General features: G+C 43.2%; 1 long non-coding RNA gene across 1 annotated transcript in view; it reads left to right on the top strand.

Annotated features, from left to right (window-relative positions):
* LOC311081860 overlaps window positions 1–1,501 on the top strand; it is a 1,967-nt gene extending 466 nt beyond the window's left edge. Inside the window, exons 1-3 of the long non-coding RNA XR_014606026.1 lie at window positions 1–77; window positions 248–1,201; window positions 1,372–1,501. The exon at window positions 1–77 is cut by the window's left edge and continues 466 nt beyond it. This is a non-coding gene — a long non-coding RNA (uncharacterized lncRNA). The remainder of the gene's footprint in view (window positions 78–247; window positions 1,202–1,371) is intronic.
* Window positions 1,502–6,375: the final 4,874 nt, after the last annotated feature.

Here is a 6,375-nt window from a genome sequence, read left to right as displayed (position 1 = left end):
AGCTACACGCGTTTGTTAAAAAACAGAGGACTTTTTTGCGGCTTGCTCCGAAGAACCGCAGCAGGTTGGGCCAGCAGGTAAGGACTTTGTACAGTTGTACACTTGTTCCAAAGCAACTGAAACGATAGACTGCCCAGTGTTCTTAAAATTGCAAAAAGCTGCTCTTTTTGGTGGCAGACCAAACATTTTGTATTACTCTACAGGAAACCTCAATGGTCATTTGTTTTATTTTTGTCCTTTTCTAAAGAGTTTACACCTCAAATCGCCCTGCAAGTGTACTGACCTGCTCAACAGAAAACCACATATGATATTTTTGCAAACACCACCCACATTTTCCGCCCAGTTTCGAACTGGGGACCTTTCGCGTGTGAGGCGAACGTGATAACCACTACACTACGGAAACCTGTGTTCAGGATGCGAACAGAAATCTTCTGGTGCACACTTGTTAAAAAGCGTATAAAGGAAAAGAGAGCTGAACCCTCCTAGCATGGCCAAAAGTTTAAAGTTTCTGTCTAAACACAACCACTGTTTCTGCTCGGTTTCGAACCGAGGACCTTTCGCGTGTTAGGCGAACGTGATGACCGCTACACTACAGAAACCTCACGGTCAACTGCGTGTGCTTTTTCGAAGATGGCTCCGTCCCATAACCTGCCCTGCAAGCAGTGTGACCGTCTGTACATTCCACAAACAACAGAACAAACCTCATTCGGCATGGCAGTCTGCCTACAGCTCCTTGGTACGATGGCCTTACACCGGTCTCAAAAGTAAGGACTTTGTAGCGGATTTCAGCATGTATATTAAAAACCCCTCCCCTTGTTTCCGCCCAGTTTCGAACTGGGGACCTTTCGCGTGTAAAGCGAACGTGATAACCGCTACACTACGGAAACCTCATAGTGCTTTGCAAAAAAAGAAAAGAAAAAGAGCTGGGTGGGAGGAGCCTGCACCAGACATTACCCTTGCTGAGCATGGTGGCGTGTGCGTGGGAGCACATGGTCCCAACGTCTCATAGGTACAGCTCGAGTTTCTCTTCATTCACGCATAAATCTCTCGCCTTTTACTAAAGATTTCCGTGGAGGGGAACATTTGCGAGTTTCTGGTATTTTTGGATGCCCTGCTCACAGCAGAGCTACACACGTTTGTTAAAAAACAGAGGACTTTTTTGCGGCTTGCTCCGAAGAACCGCAGCAGGTTGGGCCAGCAGGTAAGGACTTTGTACAGTTGTACACTTGTTCCAAAGCAACTGAAACGATAGACTGCCCAGTGTTCTTAAAATTGCAAAAAGCTGCTCTTTTTGGTGGCAGACCAAACATTTTGTATTACTCTACAGGAAACCTCAATGGTCATTTGTTTTATTTTTGTCCTTTTCTAAAGAGTTTACACCTCAAATCGCCCTGCAAGTGTACTGACCTGCTCAACAGAAAACCACATAAGATATTTTTGCAAACACCACCCACAGTTTCCGCCCAGTTTCGAACTGGGGACCTTTCGCGTGTGAGGCGAACGTGATAACCACTACACTACGGAAACCTGTGTTCAGGATGCGAACAGAAATCTTCTGGTGCACACTTGTTAAAAAGCGTATAAAGGAAAAGAGAGCTGAACCCTCCTAGCATGGCCAAAAGTTTAAAGTTTCTGTCTAAACACAACCACTGTTTCTGCTCGGTTTCGAACCGAGGACCTTTCGCGTGTTAGGCGAACGTGATGACCGCTACACTACAGAAACCTCACGGTTAACTGCGTGTGGTTTTCGCGCTAATTGGCCACCAACAGCCCTATGGAATAAGTTGCACGTGGGACGTCAAATAAACAGTCGCCCAGAGGGGTCGAAAGGTCGCAGGACCTCGAAATTCGTCACGGACGACCGCCACGGCCCCCCGAGTCGGGCCCCAGAGTTTCGTGGCTCTAGGTGCTTCCTGAGCCTAGTAGGCCCTCTAATCCTAACTGCTGAATTCACCCTAGCAGACACATGCTCCCATAGAGATCAATGGGAGACAGAGAGGTGCATAAAAAATAGCAAAAAATAAACCGGGCACGTCTCGACCTAGCCCGCTCGGTATGTCGCAGAGGGCCACGTGACGCAACTTTCTGCCGAGTTTGGGGCCCCTCGGACCCCCGGGGGCCGCGCGGGAGCCGCTGACACGTGCAACTTATCCCATTCATTTTCATAGGCGTTTGGTGAACATCCCACGGAACGGTCCCAATAGCTCCGAATGACTCCAATTTGAAATCTGTGGCCCCTCAGGGTCCTCTCAGATGGCACGCAAAGACTGGGCCCCGTAGGACCCCGACCACAGACAGCCTAAAGAGATCCCGCCGAATAAGTTACAGGTGGGCACTTCCTGTGGTCTTACAGGAAGTGCCCACCTGTAACTTACTCAACAGGGTTCCTGTAAGCTGTTCGTGGACATGTCATTTTAAGGCTAATTATGCATAATTATGGACTGTAAAGTACACCAACATGTTGGATTTTCTTCCCTGTGCACTGTACTGCATGTTTTAAGTAATAAAACATGAATAATCATAAATTATTACCTATTAATGCATTGACCACGGACAACCTAAAGAGGTCCCGTCAAATAAGTTACAGGTGGGCAATTCCTATGATTTTACAGGAAGTGCCCACCTGTAACTTACTCGACAGGGTTCCTGTAAGCTGTTCGTGGACATGTCATTTTAAGGCTAATTATGCATAATTATGAACTGTAAAGTACACCGGTCAAAATCAGCATCCCACCTGTAACTTAATAAGTTATTCACTGGCCTTCAGCACATATGCTGAAATCCCCAATTCTTTACAGGGATTCACCCGCTGAAAATTTCTAAGTCAAAAACAGCATCCCACCTGTAACCTATTTGACAGGTCCCCTATAGGCTGTCTGTGGACAGTTGAATTTTATGCAAATGATGCATAATTAATGGCTGTAACATGTTGGATTGTCTTCCATGTGCACTGTACTCTATGATTTAAGTAATAAAACATTAATAATCATGATTTATGACCTATTAATGCATTGACCACGGACAGCCTAAAGAGGTCCCATCAAATAAGTTACAGGTGGGCCCTTTCTGTGCTCCGTAATATCAGATGCCCACAGTGTGGGATAGTATATGAAAATGTGGAGCGCCATTTTAAATCGGGCCATCCAGAGCTGACAGTAAGTATAATCTCAAACTAGCATACTTGTTTTTGTGAATTCATTTAAAAAATGTTTTGAATAAAACTCTCTCTTCAGGGAAAACAGGTCAAGTTGTTGACCAAGCAGTTGAAGACAAAGGTTGCAGAAGAACAGCTGCAAACACTTGTCAAAAGTCAACAACTTGACCCTCCAGTCCTGTCAGCTCTGGATGTCCCTGAAGGAGGACAGCAGCCACAGAACCCTCTGGAACCCTCCGTTCCAGAAGAGGCAACCCTCCGTTCCAGAGGAGTGCCTTCAATTGCTGGGTAGGTTTTGAATGATTTTTTGCAATGGAAATATAACATATTTTTTACAAGATGTTGAACAAACTATTGAGTCTGTTTGTGTGTGTGTGTGTGTGTGTGTGTGTGTTTATTGTAGAGGAGTTTGAAATGGAAGGGGCTCCAAGCTTTCTGTGTAAGTGATCAACATGTAATTATGCTATATTGTTTATACAAGAACAATACATTAATAACTTTTTTTTTTTATTGTAGCCCTTCTTATGGAGAACCATGAGCCCCAGCAAACGCAAAGCCTTGGTAGGTATCAGGTGAACAAATGTTTAAACATTAATAAATAAAATAAAAATAACTTTTTCTTGTTCTTCTTAGACGATTTATTCAACCAGGTTGCAGAATATGAACAGAGTCTTCAGGCGTCGTCAGGTCCACAAGGTAAGTAATAGGTGATAAGTTTACATGCATGAAACCAAGTTTTGTTGTTGTGTTATTTATTTATTTTTTAATTGTTTTTCTTTGTTTCCCTTTTCCTTTATTCATGTGCCAAGTTCTGCAGGAAAACACAGACTTGTGTACTGTCGACCTCAGCGACCTGTTCAGTTTGTAAGTAATTTATGTATAAATGTATATAGTTCAAATATTTTATGTCATAGTTTTATATTTATTTCGTTTTATATATTGCATTTTTAAATATCTTCTGTTTCACTGTCCTTTTATCTGTTCATTTGGTTCAAAAATAAAAATTTTAAAATTATGGTTTTGTCTGTCTCATCTATTTGACCAAAACATACAAACTATAGCTTATTTGTTCATCATTTTTATGCATTGTCTTCCCTGTGCACGGTCCCATCAAATAAGTTGCAGGTGGGCACAGGAAGGGACCGCCTATAACTTATTTGATATGTCCACGGACAGCTTACAGGAACCCTGTCATATAAGTTACAGGTGGGCACAGGAAGGGCCCACTTGTAACTTATATGACAGGGTCCCTGTAAGCTGTCTGTGGACATGACATGTCCACGGACAGCTTACAGTGACCCTGTCAAATAAGTTACAGTTGGGCACAGGAAGGGCCCACTTGCAACTTATATGACAGGGTCACTGTAAGCTGTCTGTGGACATGACATGTCCACGGACAGCTTACAGTGACCCTGTCAAATAAGTTACAGTTGGGCACAGGAAGGGCCCACTTGCAACTTATATGACAGGGTCACTGTAAGCTGTCCGTGGACATATCAAATAAGTTACAGGTGGGCCCTTCTTGTGCCCACCTGCAACTTATTTGACAGGGTCCCTATAAGCTGTCAGTGGACATGTCATTTTAAGGCTAATTATGCATAATTATGAACTGTAAAGTACTCCAGCATGTTTGATTGTCTTTCCTGTGCACTCTACTGCATGTTTTAAGTAATAAAACATTAATAAGTATGAAATATGACCTATTAATGCATTGACCACGGACAGCTTACAGAGACCCTGTCAGATAAGTTACAGCTGGGATGCTGTTTTATATTTTGATGGCAAGATTGATTAAAAATGAATAAAATGGATTAAATATCAATTTTATGTTCATCTTTGGGCCCCCCTGAGCAATTTGCAGCCTTCAAAACCCAGAAATTCCACTGTCCACGAACAGCCTAAATTTTTGAATGGGATAGATTGTAGGTGGCACGTCCAGATCTCAGCCTCTGGACAGAATTTGGAGATGAAACCTGCGCTCCTGCGCTCGTCTGGACGTGCCCAGACAGCGCTGTGAATTTCAGGGAGTTTGGAGAAACTTGAAAATCTGACTGAAAAATTCTCCAAGGGGGATAAGTATCCCTTTGAGTTTTTTTGGGTCAAATTTTCAAGTTTCTCCAATCTCTTTGAAATTCACGCCGTGGACAGGGCGTGTCCAGATGAGCACAGGAGTGCAGGTTTCATCTCCAAATTCTGTCCAGAGGCTGAGATCTGGACGTCCCACGTACAATCTATCCCATTCAAAAATTTAGGCTGTTCGTGGACAGTGGAATTTGGAGGTTCTGAAGGCTGCAAATCGCTCAGGGGGGCCCAGAGATTAACATAAAATTGATATTTAATCATTTTTATGCAATCTTTTCCATAATGACATCAAAATATAAAAAGGATCCCACCTGTAACCTATATGACAGGGTCCCTGTAAGCTGTCCGTGGACATGTCCATTTAAGGCTAATTATGCATAATTATGAACTGTAAAATACCCCAACATGTTGCATTGTCTTTCCTGTGCACTGTACTGCATGTTTTAAGTAATAAAACATTAATAATCATAAATTATGACCTGTTAATGCATTGACCACGGACAGCCTAAAGAGGTCCCGTCAAATAAGTTACAGGTGGGCAATTCCTATGATTTTACAGGAAGTGCCCACCTGTAACTTATTCGACAGGGTTCCTGTAAGCTGTCCGTGGACATGTCATTTTAAGGCTAATTATGCATAATTATGGACTGTAAAGTACACCAACATGTTGGATTTTCTTCCCTGTGCACTGTACTCTATGATTTAAGCAATAACCCATATCTTTCCAAAAACTCACCCGTATCTTTCCAAAAACTCACCCGTATCTTTCCAAAAACTCACCTGTATCTTTTTCGAAAACTCACCCGTCCATATCTCGGCACCTGTTGGCTATGATTTATGCAATAAATCTTTTAGAATTATGACATATGACCTTTTAATGCATCGACCACAGACAGCCTAAAGAGGTCCCATCAAATAAGTTACAGGTGGGCCCTTCCTGTGCCCACCTGCAACTTATTCGACAGGGTCCCTGTAAGCTGTCCATGGACATGTCGTGTCCACAGACAGCTTGCAGGGACCCTGTCATATAAGTTACAGTTGGGCACAGGAAGGGCCCACTTGCAACTTATATGACAGGGTCACTGTAAGCTGTCTGTGGACATGACATGTCCACGGACAGCTTACAGTGACCCTGTCAA

The sequence above is a fragment of the Abramis brama genome (genome assembly GCF_963993115.1).
Source record: "Abramis brama genome assembly, chromosome: 4".
Taxonomy (NCBI): Eukaryota; Metazoa; Chordata; class Actinopteri; order Cypriniformes; family Leuciscidae; genus Abramis; species Abramis brama.
The sequence above is the reverse complement of the archived record's forward strand: the minus strand, read 5'-3'. Positions and strand labels throughout refer to the sequence as shown.